Here is an 11,959-nt window from a genome sequence, read left to right on the forward strand (position 1 = left end):
TCACAAGCCCAAAAGAAGTCACCCTTAGACTCTCGGGTGCATGGACCTCTTTTATTTGAAATGCAAGTCTTTAAATGATTTGAAATGCACTTTAAATATATTTAAAAATGTCAAGAAAAAGTCCAATAAAAAAATTTGCCAGTTTATCTCCACGTCATAAATGATAAGAGTTGTTTTTTTATCGAGAAACGACTGCATCTTATGAAAAAGAAGACCAAACTCAGTCCTAAACTAAACCATATCTCAAGATATTTATTCCTTTTTTACAATAGCCACAAAATATATCGGTTCTTCGGGAAATATTATATAAAATGTGGAGATATGCGGGTTTTTTTTCCAAGATTTTTAACCTTTTGAAATTTGTATTATTGGGTAAAGAGAGCATATGAATCCTGAATCATGACTGAAGTTATGTTCATGATGTTCATGAACAGCTGCATGGCCGAAGAACCAAACTAACAGAAGGTTTCGTTCATGTTTTTTCACAATATATGTGTCCTGAAAAGCTTGCATGACTTATCTGAAGTCAGAAAGATTCTTTGTTCCCTTATCTTGATTTGGTGGTGCCTCTAGCAGCATGGGAGGGCATGCCAAGGTGTGTGTCCACATATTTCTTGATATATCATGGGTTTCGTTCTTATTACTATGGTTGTAGGTACATCTTTTCGATTCATAGTTCTCATCATGGATATTGGTCGTTGCTCTAATGTGCCGGCCCTTTGTTTAGGGCACGTTTGGTAGCCTGCGAAGGCCCTTTTTGCATGGGTGGAGAAACAAAATGGCTCGTTTGGTTGCCTGGACCGACTCGCGTTGTTGCATCGCACGGTTCTCAAAGCAGTGTTTTGTCTGCATCTGGAGGAACATTCAATTCGGGCGTTTCTAGCGGCCCTATCCCGTTCTCGGGCCTCCTTGGCTCCAGCGATGCAACTGCTGCACATGCTCGTGGTTAGCCTCACTCTGCCTTACACTACTCTACACACCCTCTTCTCAAATCAACACAAACATAGTCCGAATCAAAATAAGCCGTACACGAAAAAGATGTGTCTCAATGAGAGGAACCAATTCCAACAATCGGTTTCGAATATCGTCAGTCGTAAATTGCCAATTTCGTGTATGAACTTTTAAGCGAATTTTGCCAAATTCGTCGCATATACTTAACCGTTTGAAATTTCCTTTGAGTAGTAGGTTTACCTCACCATTTCGCATGACTTTCATGTTGCTAGGTTTTTGTTTCAGTATACATACACTGATAGATAAATGTCTCACAAGTATAGTGTAATGTGTTCGTATGTGTGAGTAAGGTTTGGAGTACTCTTGCTCAACTTCTCGCTTGCCATCTTCATGGACTGCGACGTGGTGATGATAGGTCAAGTGAGAGGTGATAATTCATGGTGGTGGCGGCATGGTGATGTTCGTCTTCGTGGTTGACGACGTGGTGATGCTTATGACGGGCGTGACCGGCGATGTTATGGTGGTATTCAGCTTCGTGCTCGGCGACATGGTGATGCTTGTGACGGGCATGAACGGCGGTGTCATGGCCGTCTCCGTCTTTGTGTTCGGTGACATGGTGATGCCTGTGACCGGCGTGACCGGCGGTGTCATGGTGGTGTTTGGCGACGTCGTCGGTGACATTGTAATGCTTCTGGCGGACGTGAATGGCGGTGTCATGATGTTGTTCGTCGACGTGGTGATGCCTATGGCGGGCGTGACCAGCGGTGTCATGGTGGTGATGGTTATGGTATGTGATAGGCAGTAATCCATTGGGGTAACCGTGTAGGTCTAGGCAGTGGCGGTGTCATGGTGTCGACGTTCTTTTTGAGCTACACTGAAAACTTCGGCCTATCATATTCAGCCTAGTCTTGCGCACGCCACCTTGGCCATTTTCGGCGAGAGTGGCATGGTGGTCTTTCCGCGCACCGACGTGGTGCCAGGCTTCATGACAACGGCTTCAAGCTTTGTGATAGGTGAGGAGGTGAGGGGTAAGGTCACCATGTGGATAAGTGGTGTGGCTAAAGCTAGGCGTGTATGAAACCAAACAGGTTGAGCCCTTCATTTCTGCTGGGCCAATTTTTTTGTTTGCACAGGCTGCCAAACGAGTGACGTTTTGTAGCCCATGGTCCGTTCTCAACGCGCAGAGGCTCCCATCTCTTTGGGGCAATGATGCAAGAAATTAGCCTAGCCTACCAAATAGATCCTTAAACATTTCACATTTATCTACTACTACAACAAGCTATACAACGACTAATTTTCCTGCGAGAACAAAAGAGCACCTTCAACTCAGCTCCAAAGCTTGTAATCATCGCTAGGTTGTCTAAATAAATAAATATAAATATATAAATATATATTATTGGTTTTGTGATTATATGTAATGTTTATTAGTAGAGCCTTTCGAAAAAAACAAGAAACCAGCATGGCAAGAGTTTTATTTCATGAAAAGAAGATTTTGTAACAACTGTACATTAACGGTAAGAAATGTCAACAGGATCACTAGGTACGGTCTAACTGGTTGCTGCAACACTTGAAACATGATGAAAATGGTATGAAACATCATTTTTAGTTGACGAGCTCACAGGACGGAGGCCAAATTCCTTCCATGTACCCAAGCTCGCTGTTGCTTTCGGTGGTATCAGCACCAGATGTCTTTACATTGACAGCGATGAGCTCCGTGTCAAAACCCAGAGTTGCACCACCTATTGAGTACGAAATTCTAGTCAGCGTTGCAGGTCAATCAGAGAGTACACGCCACATCACATGCGGTCTTTCCTATCGAAATATTCAGATAAGGAACACGCTAAATTGGCAGGATCAAAGTTGACAATCCACACAGGACGCAGATATGATTTCATCGCTAGGACCATAACAAGCCATACCTGGAATCTTTGGTGGGGAGCCTTGCTTCTCATAACCCATCTTTGAAGGTATTCTTAGTTTTCGCTTTTCGCCGACACACATACCTAGTAACCCTTGGTCCTAACCTAAAGATGGAAACAATAGCATAGGTTGGTGCCTTTTGCAGAGGGTTTGAATAATAACAATTCAAGGCATTTATCTCCACTTGTTTTTATAGCATATCATTGTTATTCGTTCAAGCCAGCACGGTATGGACCAGAGATGAAACAATAACCATATGCTGTTCCAAGAAAAGAGAACAATATAAGGCATATCATCACTTTTTTTTTATAACATATTGTTGTTATTCGTTCAAGCCAGGACGGTATGGACCAAAGATGAAACAATCTATACCTAATAATAAAGGAGCTAACGTTTCCTTGGTTTGGTCCGTCCTAATACGCTTTGGTCCAACACGAAGTGCGCCTTCCGTTGTACAGTTCTACTCCAGGTTGTCTCTTGGGTCGTGAAGAAAACAAACTCTTCGTGCGTTATCGAGGAACAGCCAAAAAACCGGAGAGTATACAAGGAAAATGAATGTTCCCCAACGCCGGCTCGGAGTACAACTCTAACACGACCGATCATGTCCTCAAATAACTAGCCACGCAATGGCCCAAAATCTCGGACGCCGCCTGGCCAATCCATCTAGACTCCGTCGCTTCGCCGCTTCTCGCCATGGACATCGGGAGGGATCGGAGCTGCACGAGTACAATGCCGGGCTTCTCAAGTTACACTCCGCGAGGAGGACACACAACCGGTGGCTCGCTATGGGCTGCTACAATTACGACAAAGACGATGAGGAGGATGGATTGGAGATTTGGAACCGGATTAGGACGACGTCCTGCTCCTCGAATCAAATATTGGTCTCTACTGCTCCCGGTAACGGCGCCCCTGACCATGGGCTCACGGGCAGGGCAGGCGCCGTCGAACCTCCGCTCCGCCACTGCCGGACTCCGGCCAGCGCCGGCCATGATTTCACCCGCCCGACCCGTGGGTTCCTCCTGGCTGCTCGCGCGCCCTGTCGTCACCAGTATTTGAGGATGGTTCTTCTGGGGACTTGGGTGCTGTTTTCTCCGCTGCCGCCAAGGTTTCCGACGATTCTGCGATTGTGCGCAATAATGAAGATGTTGGGCATCCACTGCTTGAGTTTTGCCGAAGAGAGAGCCGGGGATTGTCTGTAACGCAGCGAATTGTCTTCAGTCCGGTGCTTGCCTTGGCTACCCTGCTTACCGTCGTTCGTGTGTCGGCGGTGATGCTGCCCTGCCCAGCATCTGCAGTTACTGTTACCGTGCATAATGATCTCTCTTGAAACTTGACGCATCCTACTCATCCGACGCGTCGACGGACACGCTCTGCAGCAGGACATATGCTCTGTTTTCTCTCTCCGGCTTGTCCCTGCGCGCGCGCGTCGTATTAAGGATCTGGTACTGCTTGCTGCTATGCTGGTAGCTTCCGATGTGAGATTTTGGAATAGCACATGCAACACTTCAAAGAAGTGAAAGCAATAGTTTGGATTATAATCCCGATTCACCGATTACTGGCATAAAGTATACTCATGCTATAGTACACATGTCCAAGGCAATATCTTGGAGTAGTGCCTCTCCTCTGTAGTCTGTACGATGCCACGGTATGATTTCCCAAGACCTTTCACCCTGTTCTCTACTTCTTGATGATCTGAATATACTGAGCAGATCTGATCTATCATCACATTCACATTAATCTTAGTTTGTTTTGTTTCTGTCCGTATTAAATCTCCTGATCACAATTGTTAGTACTATTGTGCTGACTTCAGTGCCGATTGTTGGTCCAACGACTTGCTTATGTATTTCAGCCTTGGGACAGAAAGCTTTCGGTTGGTATGTGCCACGGTAATAGATCTGCATCGATTCTCTTTTCACCTGGATCCTTTTAGAAACAAATTGCGTCTTCTGGAGGTCAAACAAGATTATTTAAAACTTAGGATGGTTTAATAAGAATGCTATTTTTTGGAAGTAGTAGATTATTTAAAACTTAGTTTGTTAGAACCATATATTTTTAATGGTCAGTGCTATATTTTCTATCGATCAATCAGGGAAAGGAAAATCGATTCAGGTGATTCGGGAGGAATCGAGTTTGTACACGACTCTTCTGGTTACCAATCGCAAGACATACAAACCGCAAGACATACGAAACCGCGACATACCGAACCAAAAGCAAAGGACCACGGAAAGACGCCGCGGAAACACTTTTGCTTTTATTATTGGGTATAGCGGAAACACTTTTGCTTTTATTATTGGGTATAGATATATAATCTTAAATTTAAAATACTTAATTTTGATTTTAATTTGATGGAAAAAATACGTAAAGTACCACACGTCTTAATCTAAATTCTCCATAAACAATTTATCTCTCTTCTCTGCTTGCTCTACTCCTAACTAGGTGAAGGGCTTGTTGCAGTAGGGTGAGGTAGCAACACATATCAGATGGCAAAGGAGGCAGTGGCAGCTTGCATGAATGCAAAGCAAACGTGGCAGTGTTAGCTTGCATGAATGTAAATCTCGTAGCAAGCGCACGAGCATATTTCCTATCTTAATAAAATGTTAAGGATGGTGCCAACCATTCTTACAAGTTTACGGTATTACAAATTGAGATGCAGCAAGGGGCTTGCAATCTACCATGGACCGGCGATGGTGAGAAAGAGGATAAGTGAACATATTGGGTATTTGGTTACCCGGTGCAACGCACGGGCATTTTTGCTAGTAACTATATTATGTCCCAAGAAAAGAGAGAACAACATTTTATCACCTGGCCACTTCCAAGAGTAAATTCAAACTTTAAAAGGGGTCACTTCCGTCATAGCTAGAATAAATACCAATCGATCAGTGAGTGAACCCTATAGCATAATCAATCTTTCAGCTGAATGACAAAATTATGGAAACACACAGATACAGGAAAAGCATCAAAGAGTTCTTGAGCCAAACATAACAACAAATCTGGTAAATAACACAACAAAGGTCATAAGGGCATCTCCAACGCGGCGACCCAAACGGACGCGCTGGGCCGTCCGTTTTGGGCCGTTTAGATGGGCGCGCGGACACCCGAACAACGGCCCGCGTCAGCGTGTCCGTTTAGGTCGCATGCTGCGCCCAATGCGGTGACCAAAAAGCCGCACGTGGTTCGTCTTCCCTGGGCGGCGCTGCGCCATTGCTGGCCTCGACGGGACAGCAATGGCAGGCGGGAGAACGCGCGAGAAAGTTCCCGCGCGCGCGAAAAGGCCATGGGCGCGCGCTCGCGCCCAAGTTTCCCGCCAAGGCCGCCGGCTATAAAAGACGGCAAGGCCTCGCAGATCTCACACCCGCTCCTCCATCCTCTCCCCCTCTACCTTCTCCGGCGCCCTCTCCACCTCCATCGCCATGCCGCGCACCCTGCAGGCCACGTGTGCCAAGCTCTCCCTCGCCGCTCGAGCCAGGTTCCCGCGGACGGAGGAAGAGGAGTGGCAGGACGTGCGTTGGGTCGCAAACGACGAGGCGTTCCGCGTCGCGGCCCAGGGGGCGGCGAAGAACGAAGAGGACGCGGAGCTGGTGGAGGCGGCCGCGGACGGTTGGCACGAGGCCGCGGACAGCTGGTACGAGGCCGCAGAGGAGGAGGCGGAGCCCGCGTTGGAGGAGGAGCCCGTCGACGCGGAGGACTACTTCGACGACCTCGCGATGGCGAACATCAACGCCGCCATTGAGGAGCGTCTCGCCGACCTCATACCTGACGGGCCGGCCGCCGCCGTTTAGGCGACCTCCTCGGCCAGAAGAACCAGCTCCTCGCAATGCGAGCAACCCGCCACCTCATCCATCTACCCTCGCCCGAGCGGCGCGCCCGGCAGGATGCTGCGCCGGCGGAGCGCGGCCGCCAAGAGCGCATGCGTCGTCGGGAGGAGAACCACGAGGCCCAGGCCGCCGACCGCGTCCGCCTGGAGCTGGAGGCATGGACCGCTGTGGACGCGCCGCCGCACAGAAGCTCGAGTTGTGCGGGAAGCGGATGGTGCCGCCGAAGGAGGCGGAGCGCGAGCGCGCCCAAGCTGCGCGGACGGAAAGGAGGAGAGTGGCCGCGGAGGAACGCCGCAAGAGGGCCGCCGCAGAGCCACCCAGCTGGTAAGCTGGAGTGGAATCCTCACGCGTACAAGCCGCTCGCGTCGAGTGAAATCCACTGCCTCAGCGGCGAGTCGGCGGCGAGTCCGCCGGTCCCGTACGTAGCTAGATTAGTAGTAGGTAGATTTAGGAAAAATGTAATATCTAATTTTAATGAAAAAAATGCTATCTTCCTATGACATGTGGGCCAGGGGCGGACGCGAGCGGCCAACGATCGGCGTCCGTGGCCACGCAAACGCGGCCCAGATTTGGGCCGGTTTTTTGGGTCGTCTCGAACGCCGCGGCCATTCGCTTTTGGGATGGATCCGCATGCTGAGCCGCGTTTTATACGGTTCGATCCATCCGGACGCGGGATGCGTCGTCGCCTTAGAGATACCCTAAGTTACTAGGGTCATTCTGCCAAGCTGTTTCTCACTTTCTCTTGATGCCATCTCAACTTTATCATGTTAAGAGACATCGTGTTAAATAGCTATCACAACCGATTCATGATAAAGCTGCAGAATGCGAGTATGTATGGTACATAAGGACAATGTCCTTCACAGCATCATCATTTCATCATTATAAAAAAAGTGAATGAAACTGTAAGGAAAACTCAATGGCAATTATTTCCGGCACTTGGAACTGCAGGCTTTGTGTAACTAGCTACAGTCGTTCTTATTTTCGCAAACAATTTTAAGTACAGGATTGCGTATTGTAAATACAAGGCATGATAATGCACTTTAATTTTGTTGCATTTGTGAGCTTGTACGGTACATGACTCTGGCTTGTACTGAAAGGAGGATGAACCAAAATAACACACGCTACTGGAAAAATAGCTAGCCACAATATCGCTAGCATTGGCGCACGGTGATAATGGTACGCTGCTGCTATATAGAAGTGGCGCACGTAGCCTATTAGCAATGGTGCAATTGGGTTCAAGGTGCGCCACTGCTATTCATAGGCAGGGTGAACCCTCTCCCATAGACATATCAGTGGCGCACCACACCTACGTGCGCCACTGCTAGCACATAGCAATTGCGCACCTAGCTGTGGTATGCCACTGGTATGTCTAGGTGTGGGGGGCTGGGGATTGTTGGCACCCTTAGCAGCGGCGCACAGTGGTGTTCAAAAGTTTTTTATATAAAAATGTATCTACGCAAAAACTTACATCTGAATGCAACGACCTATGGTCGTTTACTAGTTTTTTTTACATTTCTCAAAATAGAAGTAAGGTTTTTTCCAGTTTTCGATTTTTATGAAATAAATTTTAAAAAATGATCAGAGGTGCAGCATGTCTTAGTGTGCCACTGCTAGTCTTCCTGGCTTCGAATTTCCAACAGGCCGACACCTACACTCACTATCCTCTTATCCACCTCCCTCCTACACACATTTCTCCCCCCTCCTCCTCTCCTCCACCCTCTTCTCCTCATTCTCCCTCCATTCTCTCCTCTCCTCCTTCCTCTCATCCAACCACTCTGGCGCCTCTCCCTCCTCTCCTCCAAGTACGCTGGCGCCCCTCCCTCCCCTCCGGGGATCCTCTCCTCCATTCTCTGCTCTCCTCCCTCTCTTCTCCATCCAACCTTTCCCACGGCCCATCTAATTCAGAAAACAAAACGAGCAAAAAAAAATGGTGCTAGATGAACGGGAGAAATAACTCGGAGAACAAAAACAAGTAAAAAAGACGAGAAAAAAATCTCGAAAAATAGTGCTAGATCGAGATCTCGATCCAGGTCCAGATTACAAAATTTTACAAGTGGCGCACACTAAAAGCTAGTAGTGGCGCACCGAGGGGGGTTAAAGGTGGCACACCGAAGTATTAGTAGTGGCGCACCATGTGGTGTGCCACTGACAAGTGGATTACCAGTGACGTACCACATGGTGGTGCGCCACTACTAAGAACTGCCATTGGCGTGATGGTAGTGGCCCACCATGGTGCGCCACCGCTAACCACAAGTGGTGCGCCAGTGCTAGACTTTTTTCTATTAGTTTAAGTTGCAACTTTTATTAATGTACCAATATTGAGAACAAAACCAGCATATGATTTTCTTACACATGAACAAAGGCTGTGGAATCAAAACTTAAGAATTAATGCGTGGCTGAAAGAGAGACGCGAGCTCTTCTTTCAGTTTGAGCTTGGCACGACACCCGTTTGTTGATTTTTCTTCCTATAACTAGCATAGTGGTCCTTGAAAATGTGAGCGATGTTCTTTATCGTTTCATAAGATGTTAAGTGATTATTTGTTATATTTATATGTATTTCTCTTGTTTTTTCAACTCATTAAAATTACACATAGTTTAGATATGGATTAATTCTTGAAGGTGTAGTTTTAACCCTTTTTATGTATATATTATGGTATTAAATAAAATAGAAAAGTTTTGCATCTTTATTTTACGCAAATTTAATTGTATAAAATGTTTCTTGATATCCTATTGTAGTCTTACGGAGTTCTGAGTTCTGATGACACCAAGTCACCAGATAGACTAAGGCCCGCCTGCTATATCAATTATCGTGTGAATCTACATCTCTATTCATATTTATCACTTTGACCATCGAATATGAAAAATCTTGGCAGAAACCTTATAAATTGCGATTTAAAAAAGGAAGGAATTAGATATTTTCGCATTTCAATCATATATAAATGAAGATCACATATATATATATGCAATAAAAATGTAGGGATTCGTTGCATAGAAAACAAAAAAATTCCTACCGCGAGAACGCAATCCAAGCCAAGATGCAATCTAGAAGATGGGAGCAACGAGGGGATGAACGAGACTAACCCTTGAAGATTTCCAAAGCCTATAAGAGTAGGCTCTTATTGCTGCGGTAGACGATCACTTGCCGCTTGCAAAAGCGCGTAGAAGATCTTGATCACGGTGCCACGATCGGGCAGCACCTGAAAGGATCGTATGCCGCACCTAGAGGGGGGGGGGGGGTGAATAGGTGCTAACCAATTTTTAGTTCTTTTTCAATTTAGGCTTGACACAAAAGGTAAATTCTCTAGATATGCAACTAAGTGAATTTACCTATATGACAAGGCTAACAACTAAGCAAGATATATCTAAGCAATATAGAGATAGAATAGGATAGAGGTAACCGAGAGTGGAGCACGCGATGACACGGAGATGATTCCCGTAGTTCCCTTCCTTTGCAAGAAGGTACGTCTACGTTTGGAGTAGTGTGGTTGCTACGAAAGCCAAACCAACAGCCACGAAGGCTTCACTCAGATCTCCGGTGAGCAACGCCACGAAGGCGTAGCTCACTTCCACTAAGGGATTTCCTCGAGGCGGAAACCGGGCCTTTACAAGGTTCTTGGGGCACACATCCACAACCAAATTGGAGGCTCTCAAATCTGTTACAACACAACAATCAACAACAATACATCAACACAAATCAACTAGGGAACCAAATAGGAACACTAGCATGAGATCCCTCAAACAAGAGAGGGGGAAATGAAGAACGCTTCGGTGAGGATGTAGATCGGTGTCTTCTCCTTCGAATCTCCAAAGATTAAGAGCTTTGGTTGGGGGAGGAAGGAGATCTTGCAAATCTTGAGTTTCTTGAGGTGGCTCTAATGGAGGTGGCTTGGCAGATTTCTTGTGTAATGATTGAGCAAGCAACCAAGGTAGAAGAAGGGGGGTATTTATACCCTCCCTCAAAATTGAGCCGTTGCAGCTTCCGGGGGCCGGGCCGGATATTCCGGCCTAAGTAAGGGCCGGATAATCCGCCCCCCCCCCTCCGGATAATCCGGCCTTCGGGACAAAACCATGACATTATCCGGACAAATGTCCGGCCCTATGCCAGACTTGCTTTTCTTCCAGTCCTTAGCCAAAATCGAGGGGGCCGGATATTTCCAAAATATCCGGCCCGGATATTCCGGCCCTGGTACAATACCGGGACAATATCCGGGCAAAAATCCGGCCCCTATACTGGGCTGCTTTTCCTCATTTGACTTAGCCGAAATCAGGGGGCCGGATATTTCAACAATATCCGGCCCGGATTATCCGGCCTGACCAACTTTGCTGTTTTTCTTTCGACAAACTGACCATATCCAACACACAAGTATATGTATCTATGTAATCTCTGTACCACTTAAACAAACATTAGTGTATCACATATACTGACATCAAACACACAAAACATAATGTGAGAGATGTTCTTTCAATCTCCCCCCTTTTTGGTGTTTGATGATAATATACGGATTTGCAAGAGAATCACTATAGAGACAAGCATGATGGCAAAACATAGAGGCACTCCCCCTACATGTGTGCATATAAGTAATTTGCATTTGAATACAAATACACAACACATAGGAGTAAGGTGCCTCAACACAAGAGATATCCAACATGAGCTCTAACAATAGACATTGACAAATATGAAGTTGAGATAGGATGCAAGAAATCATACCCATGTGTAGATATATAAAACGGAGATATAGCATCACACATAATGTAATATCCTTGATCTCAACAAATAGAAATCCGAAAACTATAACAATGTCTCACACCACATGGCACATAGTTTTGAACGGCACACAAACAAACCAAATAGTTCAAATAAGAGGGAACACAAGCAATATATGAATGATAAACGCATATGCTTGTGCCCAAACCATGCAAATCCCCGAGAATCCTAATAGAACACTTCTCCCCCTTTGGCATCGAGACGCCAAAAAGGGGACAAGCGCGATGCTACACGTCCCATTGGAATCACTCGGAGGCTTCTTCATCATCGGACTGGTATGCCGCTTCCTCTTCTTCATCCTCAGTGTCAGGTGCATCCGGAGAGCGGCGAGAGGTGTTGGACCTTTGAAGGCAATCATCGAGATCACTCCATGGAACCTGTGCAGAATGCCATCCACTGTAACCCTGGTGAGCTGGAGGCTGAGGCGGGGGTCCTTGATCACCACTGAGCTTGTGTAGAATAACCGCCTGAGTATGCTTAATCTCAGAACGCTCTTGGCTAGCCGCAT

This window comes from Lolium perenne, chromosome 3, assembly GCF_019359855.2.
Source record: "Lolium perenne isolate Kyuss_39 chromosome 3, Kyuss_2.0, whole genome shotgun sequence".
In the NCBI taxonomy this organism is placed as follows: domain Eukaryota; kingdom Viridiplantae; phylum Streptophyta; class Magnoliopsida; order Poales; family Poaceae; genus Lolium; species Lolium perenne.